The following is a 9,230-nucleotide window of genomic DNA, read 5'->3' on the forward strand; positions in this document are numbered from 1 at the left end:
AATAGGCTACCCGACATAGTCAATGAAGCGGGGATTTAAATATCCCTGGCTTCATTAAAATAAAAACGGCCACCGCGCTGTGCTGGCTCAGCTGACGGTTGGCACAGCGCGAGAGTCAAGATGTGGATCGGTCGACAAGGGAAGCCTTTGTCGACTGCTCCCTTATGCCTCGTGAAATGAAGTTTACAGGAGCCAACGATCAGCTGAGCTGGCATAGCGTGGCAGCCATTTTTATTTTAATGAAGCTGGGGATATTTAAATCCCCGCTTCATTGACTATGTCCGGTATCCCATTTTACTTGCCTCTGTCGGCAGAGGCATGTAGTCTAGACATACCCTAGGAGTTATGGCACAACTACATGTATGGACAAGTGTATAGGTATTAGAGTAGACACAGAGCCTAAACCACCACTGTCTGTGATATTGTCAGTCCTCATGAGTTAAACAGGACACTAAATCTGAATGTGGATAATTACATTCTGTCTACCTAAAATTCCTTCTGTGGTTTCAATTCTCTTCTCCTTCACTTCTTGCCTTACAACTAGTTGTGTAATTTTTCAGCACTGTTAAGTACTTCTGTGTTCCATTCCAGAGGCATTTCAGCAAGTAGTGTACAATTCCTGTACTGAAAAGCACTTTGGCATGCTTGAGAATCAAAGGCTCTGAAAAGAAATGTAAGATCATCCCTGGAGAGATAGTTCATCTTCCCACTGCATCCTTTCCTCCAATGCGTATAACTTGCACCTTCATTCCCACCTCCTATACATATTACAAAATATTGGGTTGGTCTGTTTTGGAGAGAGAGTGAGAAGGTGTACTCTAGTCAAGAGATCAGATACCAAATTGAGAGGTATCTCAAGGTGGATAGATAGATAGATAGATAGATAGATAGATAGATAGATAGATAGATAGATAGATAGATAGATAATTACTTCTCCACATGCCCGTTGTTCACTAACTTCTATGCTTCCAGATCAAATGAAACAAGACAGGTCTCACTTCAAAAACTCCATGTGTTCAGAGAAATTCTCCGGGCTGTGCTGCTGTCACACACAATACACGGAGGCTTTATCTGACTTTGAAAAGCAGTTGGGGAGGCTTGGCACAGCAGCTCACCGTAATGGGTGGCTACCTGCAGCTGGGAAGTCTGACAGCTCTCTGCAGATTAGTCTTGCAGCAGGAGTATCACTGCAAGCTTTTCTGCTCTCTGGTCACTTCCCAGGGTGCTAGTTGCTAGTCTGTTGGACACAAGGGAAGGAGAGGCAAAAATGTTTTTTGCAGCCTGGATTTTCCTCCATGAGGCAACGTCTACACTGCAGCACTATATCGGGATACCTCCGGTATTCCGAAAGAGCTATTCTACGTCTTTTGAGCATTCCAGTTATTTCAAAATATAACGGGTTCGCTATTCTGACATCTCTGTAAACCTCTTCCACAAGGAGTAAGGAATGTTTGAGAATAGCAATTTATTTTGAAATAAGTGGTATGTAGACAGTGCCAAATTTCAAAATATTCCATTTCAAAATTAACTCAAAATAAGCCACACAATTTGCATAGCTCAAATTGCATAGCTTATTTCAAGCTCTGAGTGCAGTGTAGATACACCCTGAATGAACAGCTGGGGATGTTTGCAGCAGCTTTACACTCTCACTCAGTCAGGCTATGATGGGTATATTTGGTTTTCTTGCTCAGATCAGAGTCTTTCTCTTGTTCTCTGATTAGAGTTGATCATTGATTTTAAACTGCTGACATAAACACAAATACTGCAGCTAAACAGTAAGTAATGGGCACTTTTTATTATAGCTGCATTTCCCAGTAATATATAAGTATGTTTCTACTTACAGGACACCTTTTATCTGAGGAGTTCAAAGTGGCCAAGTTTCATAATTTCCTCTTAGTGTTCCAGATGGGGAAACAAAGGCACAGGCAATTGATACTCCTAATCCAAGGCCACAGAGGCAACATCTACACAGAGGCAACATCATACCAGAAGTATTCCGAAATAGCTATTCCACATCTTTAAAGCACCCTGTTATTTTGAAATAGATTTTGAAATAACCAGTACACTATTCTGGCATCCCACGAGGGCAAAGGAACATTTCAGAATAGCACTTATTTCGAGGTAAGGGTGAAGTGTAGATGCACCCATAGTGAGTAAGTGGAAGAGACAAAGACAGAATGCAGGAGTCTTTCTTTCTCTTCTCTCACCTGCTGGTAATGCTCACTCCAAGGAGTACATGTGATAGCATAAGAACAGAACAGAGCATCTGATATTACAAAGGACCTGAGCACCAGAACTCCCATGGAAGTCGATGGGAGCTCTGAAAATGAAGCCACTCCCAATGTAAAATTTCCACATTAAAAGGTGAAAGTCACTCATTAAATGGCCAACATGCAGGTTCTACTTCAGAGAGAGTGAGGGAGAGATGTGCTGTAAAAAGTAGTGCATACAGCATGCCTGAAAATTAAAGATTCCCAGTGGAAATCGACTTTGAACATGTTATGCTCTTTCTCCAGCCCTGCCCTTTGCCTCCATCCACTTTTTAGTGTCAGCGGCTGGGACTGGAAGGATGACAGAAGGTCAGTGTAGGTGTTCACATCAAGGTTTGGAAGGTCACTCTCTCATCTGAGAGTCTGTTTCACTTCACTTTCTCTGGACTCTGATCTCAGAACTCTATAGGGATGTAAGTGGTTGTCTAGGATCTGATTGCAAATGAAGGAGACAGAATAAATTCACCTGGAACTACTAGTTTTAAAATATTTGCTCTTTTTTAGTTCTCAAAAGTTCTCCTTTGCTTTCTGTGCCAGCCTTGCTTTGTGTTGTGCAGCTCATAAATTCTGAACACCTGGCTGGCAGGAGCCATCAGTTTAGCTATTTAAGGGTATGTCTACACTGCCACCGTAGTTCAAACGTTGCAAATGAAGCCTGGGATTTAAATATCCCGGGCTTCATTTGCATCTTGCTGGGCGCCGCCATTTTTAAATCCCCGTTAGTGCGGACTCTGCCCGCGGCTACACGCAGCACGGAGTAGGTAGTTCTAATTAGGCTCTCTAATTCGAACTACCGTTACACCTCACGAGGAGGCAGTGTAGACATACCCTGAGACTTTATTCTGAGGTGCCTACCATTGTACTATCTAGAAGTCGGCATCCCAAAAGCACCTCAGGGTGCATTTACTTCCCCAAAGAGAAGGGGCTTTTATGGGTCAATATGGGGATCCCCAAGGTGTTGATCATCCAGAGGATTGTGTGAACCATATTGATCAAAGGAACCAGAAACTTCAAAATATAGGGCATTGGCTCTCTCTTCACTGGCACAAAGAGGAAAGTGGATGACACAGAAAGATCTAGGAATGGATGGTTCAGGGATTGTGACAGAGTACTGAACTTCATACCTCAGAGTCAGGTGAAATCCAGCCTGGGTCAAGGCCTGCATATCATAGCTATCTAATAGCTGTGGCTCCCATGTGAAATGACTGGTGGTCTGTGTCTCAGCCTGGTTCCTGCAGGTGGGTGTGTTCACATCACCAAAACCATTTCCACCTGTAGCACAAATTTTCCCCATACTGGTAAGAAGTCAAACATGGAACAGGCCTTGGAGACTGGACTGATTTCTCAATCCTATTGGAAGGTCAGTGCGGGGGCAGTTTTCCTGGTCTCTACATTTCCCTGGGCATAGCAGACCAATCATCAGTCTCTCTGGGGCTGTCAGCGTGACGCTTTTCACTAAGACTAACTTCACTTTGCAATGTAAATAGAATAAAGCAAAATTAAAAAAAAAAAGCCTGGATAAGGATTAATTACTCATTCAGAGAGTCCTGCCAGTGCTCAAACCCATTCCACAGGGCATCCAGTGCATCCGCTCTATGTCCTGAAAGGCAGCCAATGAACAGGATCTGATTCATTGCTTGAATTAATCTGTATGAATGGCTCTGGGATCCATTTCAAAGCAGCCCTGAGAATTGGTCTATAAAAAAGGCAGCCCAATTTGTCTCAGAAACTACAATGTGAAATGAATGAGGACTTTACAATCTCCTTCAGCCATAAAAAAATGTACACATCTCAGACTGCTGTGCTCCCATTTTAATTAAACCAATAATTAAATTTTAATGAAATGAAGGCTTCCTTTATAAAGAGCCAGCACATGCATTTTTTTTCTAATCAAGGTAGGAGGAAGAATATGTTTTGGATCATGTCACCACTTTCCCCAATCACCCCAAGCAAAAGTAAAATAGTTGAGTGGACCCTCATGTCCTCAGGTTAATGACTAGAGCAGAGAAACAGCCATTTCCAGGGTGGGGGTGGAAGTGGAAGACAGCTTATTGGTAAATTCCTATTCCTTATTCCTTCACTGCAGAGCCATTGGTCTTTCATGTTCCTTGACTCGCACCTGGGCCTCAGGGAGGCTATATCTAAGCCACAGGTACCTATATAAAGACATCAACTCTGCTCCATAAAGCTCTGGGAATAGAATCATGGACCTCTCCACTAATCTCTCAATTTCCTTTATTACTCAGTATGAACACAGCTTCCATCTCTTTCACTCCAAGGAAGCAGCATTACACAGCTTGACTTTAACATAGCAAAGGGCCAGGAGTTTCTGATAGAACAGCAGTGCACACTTCCTAATTTTCTTGCTAGATGAATTCAGATATGAAATGGCCATCCCCTTTCCTAATAGAAGTAGACAGCATGCCTTAGGAGATATTCCTGACCTCAGCTGCTTAGGGGAAAATAGATATTGTTTCCCTTGGACTACTTAGACACTTCATTTTATGATAAATCTTAAGAAAATATTTCTAGTGGGTCATATTTCCATAAGAAATGGGTCTAAAGCCCTGGATCTAGCTACCCTCCCCTTCCAACTTCATACCCAGTCAGGTGTAGGTATAAAAATGTGTCTTCAAAAATGATGGCTGTCTCCATATCTGGCCACAAAAGATAAAGGGATGGGAATATCTAAATAAAAAGTCAAGGCATCATAAATTAAAACAGGTTGTCTAAAAATTGGATAAATGCACAATCTGTATCTGTCTCTTTAGGTCTAGTGAGAAAAACCCAGAAGTGAAATGAAGGAACTGATTTCCCATGTCTTCCAACTCAAACTACCATTGAGAGGTTTCCTGAGGTTTTACTTTGCTTGTGAGGCAGTGTGATCGGGGGAGGGGGGTCCGCAGGCACGGAGGCCCCGACCCCCCACACTCCATGCACTCTTATAGGTGCTGGGAGTCCCAACCCCGCAGCCAAGGCGGCCACACAGGTGGGGGCAGAGGCGCCCGATCAACCCCGGCTAGATCCATGTCTCCGGGGGCCGGAGAGATTACGAGGGAGCCGGCCCCAAGAGAGAGCCAACTGGGGCGAGACGCAGAGTGACTTCATCGCCCCGCGACCGGAGGAGGCGGAGACAGGACCGGTGGGGGAATCAAAAGGGCTGGAATGGCCGACGTGGGAGGAGGCCTGTTTGGGAGCTGGGGAGCGGTGAGTGAGAGGCCAGAGCCGGTGAGTGTCGGGGGAAGATACCCGCCCAGCGGCATCAGGGTCCGGAGTCAGGACTCCAGGAACAGGGTGTGGCTGTCCTCCCCTCCAGCCGGACCACTGGGCAAGCGGTCTGACCGCCCCCTTCTCCGGGCGGCAGCGGGCCGCTCTGGAGTATTGACTGGCTGTATTGGGGGCACAGAGACCTAAGAGCATGGGTTGTAAAGGGTTAACTAGGGGCCGGCAACCCCAATGTTGATAGGGCTGTAATCCTGAGGGGGAGCCCGCACCCTGACAGATGGTGGAGAATGTGGGCATGTAATCCTAAACACTGGGGTTAAGGGTGGTTTAAAAAAAAAGTAGATGAAGGAAGTCTGGCAGTGGCTGGCAGAGCAGCAACGCCAGCAACAACAACAGCAGACCCAACTGTTACAGCAGTTGGCTGCTCAGCAGCAGGCTGGAAGCTCCAGGAAGCTGGAGCAGGAAGCTCGTTAGAGAACTGACCAATCAACAACAGGCACAGAGAGAGATGTGGCTCCAACAAGGGGCTGCATTAGCCAGGGCAGCTCCAGGGGCTGACGGGAACACAGGAGGGGTACCCCAGTTACCTATCCACCTAACCAAAATGGGACCTCAAGATGACCTGGAGGCCTTCCTCAAGACATTCGAGAGGATCGCCATGGCAGCCCGTTGGCCAGGAGACCATTGGGCCACTTTGTTGGCCTCCTATTTGTCGGGGCCAGCCCAATTAGCCTATAGGAGTCTGGATCCGTGAGAAGTTCTCAATTATTAAAAGGTAAAAGAGGCGATCCTAGATCAAATCGGGTTGAACCCCGAGACATTTAGGCAAAGATTTTGCCAAGAACGGTACCCCACCTGGGTGTGCCCTAGGGCGGTCACCCTGAGGTTGCGGGAAGCATGTAGGAGATGGCTGAAACCCGAAAAACGGACTAGTGGTCAGTTGGTCGATGTCATTGTGCTAGAACAATTCCTGCAGATTCTGCCGACAGACGCCCGAAAATGGGTAAGGTGGCAGCAGGCCACAACTGTAGCGGATGTGGTCACCCTAATGGAAGCCTATATGGCCGTGGAGGGTGCAGGGGAGATGACAGGGGAAGGGCGAGGACAACGCTCACCAGTAGGCCGGGCCCGGGTTCCCCGAGGCGGCTGGGGGCAGACCTATGGAGGGCACGAAAGGGGGGTCCCCGACTATAGACCCACCACCCTAGATAGTCCCCCTGGAGAAGGAGCGAAGGGGGTTAAGGCCTCGAGAGAGGAGCAACCTATACGCCTTTCGGGGTCAGGAACCGGTAGCTGAGGTGCATGTTATGAGTGTGGCCAAGAAGGCAATTTCCGCCGGGACTGCCCATTCATGGACTGTTCATTCGGATGGGTGGTGGCCCTAGGCCCTAGGGCTCATCCTAGGAAAAATGAGAAAGTGCTGGCCCAGCTGAAGGTATAAGGGCAGGAGGTTTGGGCCCTAGCTGATACCAGCTGTGGGAAAACCATGATCCTGGCCTCCCTGGTCCCTCACCCAGGGCCAACAGGAACACCTATATGGTTGAAGTGCATCCATGGGGACGTGAAACCCTATCCCACGGCGTGGGTAAAATTGTCTGATGGACAGGATGAGGTGATGTGCCAGGTGGCCGTGTCTGAAAATTTAGAATACCCAGTACTCCTGGGGCGAGATTGGCCGGGCTTCAAGCGACTAATGGAAGGGTGGACTCCTAGGCCAGCCGACGAGCAGGAGGCCGACCGGTTGGAGAGTGCGCTAGCGGCCCATCAGGTTGGGCAGGCCCGAGATAGGAGTCCTGAACAAACGGGAGATGTAGGGATGGGCCCGGATGCCTCACAGGACTGGAGCCAGACCTTAGAGGGTGATGCCGAAGGGGACTTCGTCCAGGAACAGCATAATGACCCGTCCTTACAACGGGCCTGGGAGCAAGCCGGCAGGACGACCAACGAGGGGGGATGAAGACGCAAGGCTAAAACAAAGGCCCTTTTTCGAGGTACATGTGGACTGTCTCTACCAGGTAACCAAGGCAGCGGAGGGCAGGGGTATCCTCAGGCAGTTGTTAGTACTGGCGGTGGGACGCCGGAAGGTATTGGAGCTGGCTCACTCGAACCCGTGGGTGGGTCATCTCGGGAGGGAGAAAACGCTGCAGAGCATAACCCACAAATTTTTTTGGCCCAGGATACATAAGCAAGTGAGGGATTTTTGCAACTCCTGCCCCGAGTGCCAGCTCACCCAACCGCGGGAGATAAACAAGGCTCCTCTGGTCCCCCTCCCGGTGATAGGGGTGCCCTTTGACTGGGTCGCATTTTACCTCGTTGGACCGGTCGAGAGGTCAAAGGCCGGGCACCAGCATATATTGGTTCTAATAGACTATGCCACCTGATATCCCGAGGCGGTGCCCTTGAAAAACACCACGTCGCAGACCCTCACAGGAGAGTTAGTGAAAATTTTTTCTCAGTTAGGGATACCCCGAGAAATACTCACGGACCAAGGGACGAATGTCTCTTCTAAGCCAATGGCAGAACTATGCCGCCTATTACAGATTAAAACTCTGCGCACCTGTTTATCACCTCAGACTGACGGGTTAGTGGAGCGTTTTAACCGCACGCTAAAAGCCATGCTTCGGTTCACGGCGAGTGACCCGCACGAGTGGGATAAGTTGTTGCCAGCACTGCTGTTTGCTGTCCGCGAGGTACCCCAGGCCTCAACCGGGTATTCCCTGTTTGAGCTCCTCTATGGACGTCAGCCCCGGGGGATCTTGGACCTGTTAAGGGAAACCTGGGAGGACCAGGGAACCCGAGTCCAGGGAACGGTTTCCTATGTTCTTCTCTTGAGGGAAAGACTGCATCAGCTGGTGGAGTTTGCAAAGGTTAACTTAATGCAGGCACAGGACAAGCATACTTTTTACTATAACCGGGATGCGCGGGCCCGGGAGTTTAAGCCAGGAGATAGGGTCCTCCTCCTTCTCCCGTTCTGCAAATCTAAATTACTGGCTAAGTGGCAGGGGCCTTTTGAAGTTGTTTGTAAAGTAGGGGCGGTGGACTATGAGGTGCGCTTGGTGGGGAAGCGAAAGGGCACTCAGGTTTATCATGTCAACCTGCTGAAGAAATGGAACCCGAGGGAGGGCCTCTTCTTGGATCCTCAGTCCCAGCTCACCGAGCTGGAGCCATGGGCCGGAGACGTGAAATCAACTTGCGACGTAGATATAGGCCCAGAATTGACAGCGACTCAAAGGGAGGAGATACGAGACCTACTCCAGGAGTTGAGGTCAGTGGTTAACGCCGTGCCAGGGTGTACCTGATTAACCACCATGTGGCCATCAAACCCGGATGTAGGGTGAGGGAACCAGTACGCCCTCTTCCTAGGAAAATGTGGGAGGAGGTCCAGAAGATGCTGCGGTTAGGGGTGATAGAAGAATCGCATAGCGAATGGCGCAGTGCCATTGTGCTGGTCCCAAAACCAGACAGGACCATACGATTTTGCGTCGACTTCTGAAAAGTTAATGCGAATTCCTGGTTCGATGCTTATCCCATGCCCCGTGTGGATGAGCTCTTAGAACGGCTAGGCCAGGCCCAATACATTTCCACGCTAGATCTCACAAAGGGGTATTGGCAAATCCCGCTGACACCCGCCTCCCAAGAGAGGACCGCCTTCTCCACCCCTTTCGACCTCTACCACTTTAAAACCATGCCCTTTGGGCTCCACGGAGCAGCTGCTACTTTCCAGAGACTCATTGA

The sequence above is a fragment of the Pelodiscus sinensis genome, chromosome 14, assembly GCF_049634645.1.
Source record: "Pelodiscus sinensis isolate JC-2024 chromosome 14, ASM4963464v1, whole genome shotgun sequence".
Classification (NCBI taxonomy): domain Eukaryota; kingdom Metazoa; phylum Chordata; order Testudines; family Trionychidae; genus Pelodiscus; species Pelodiscus sinensis.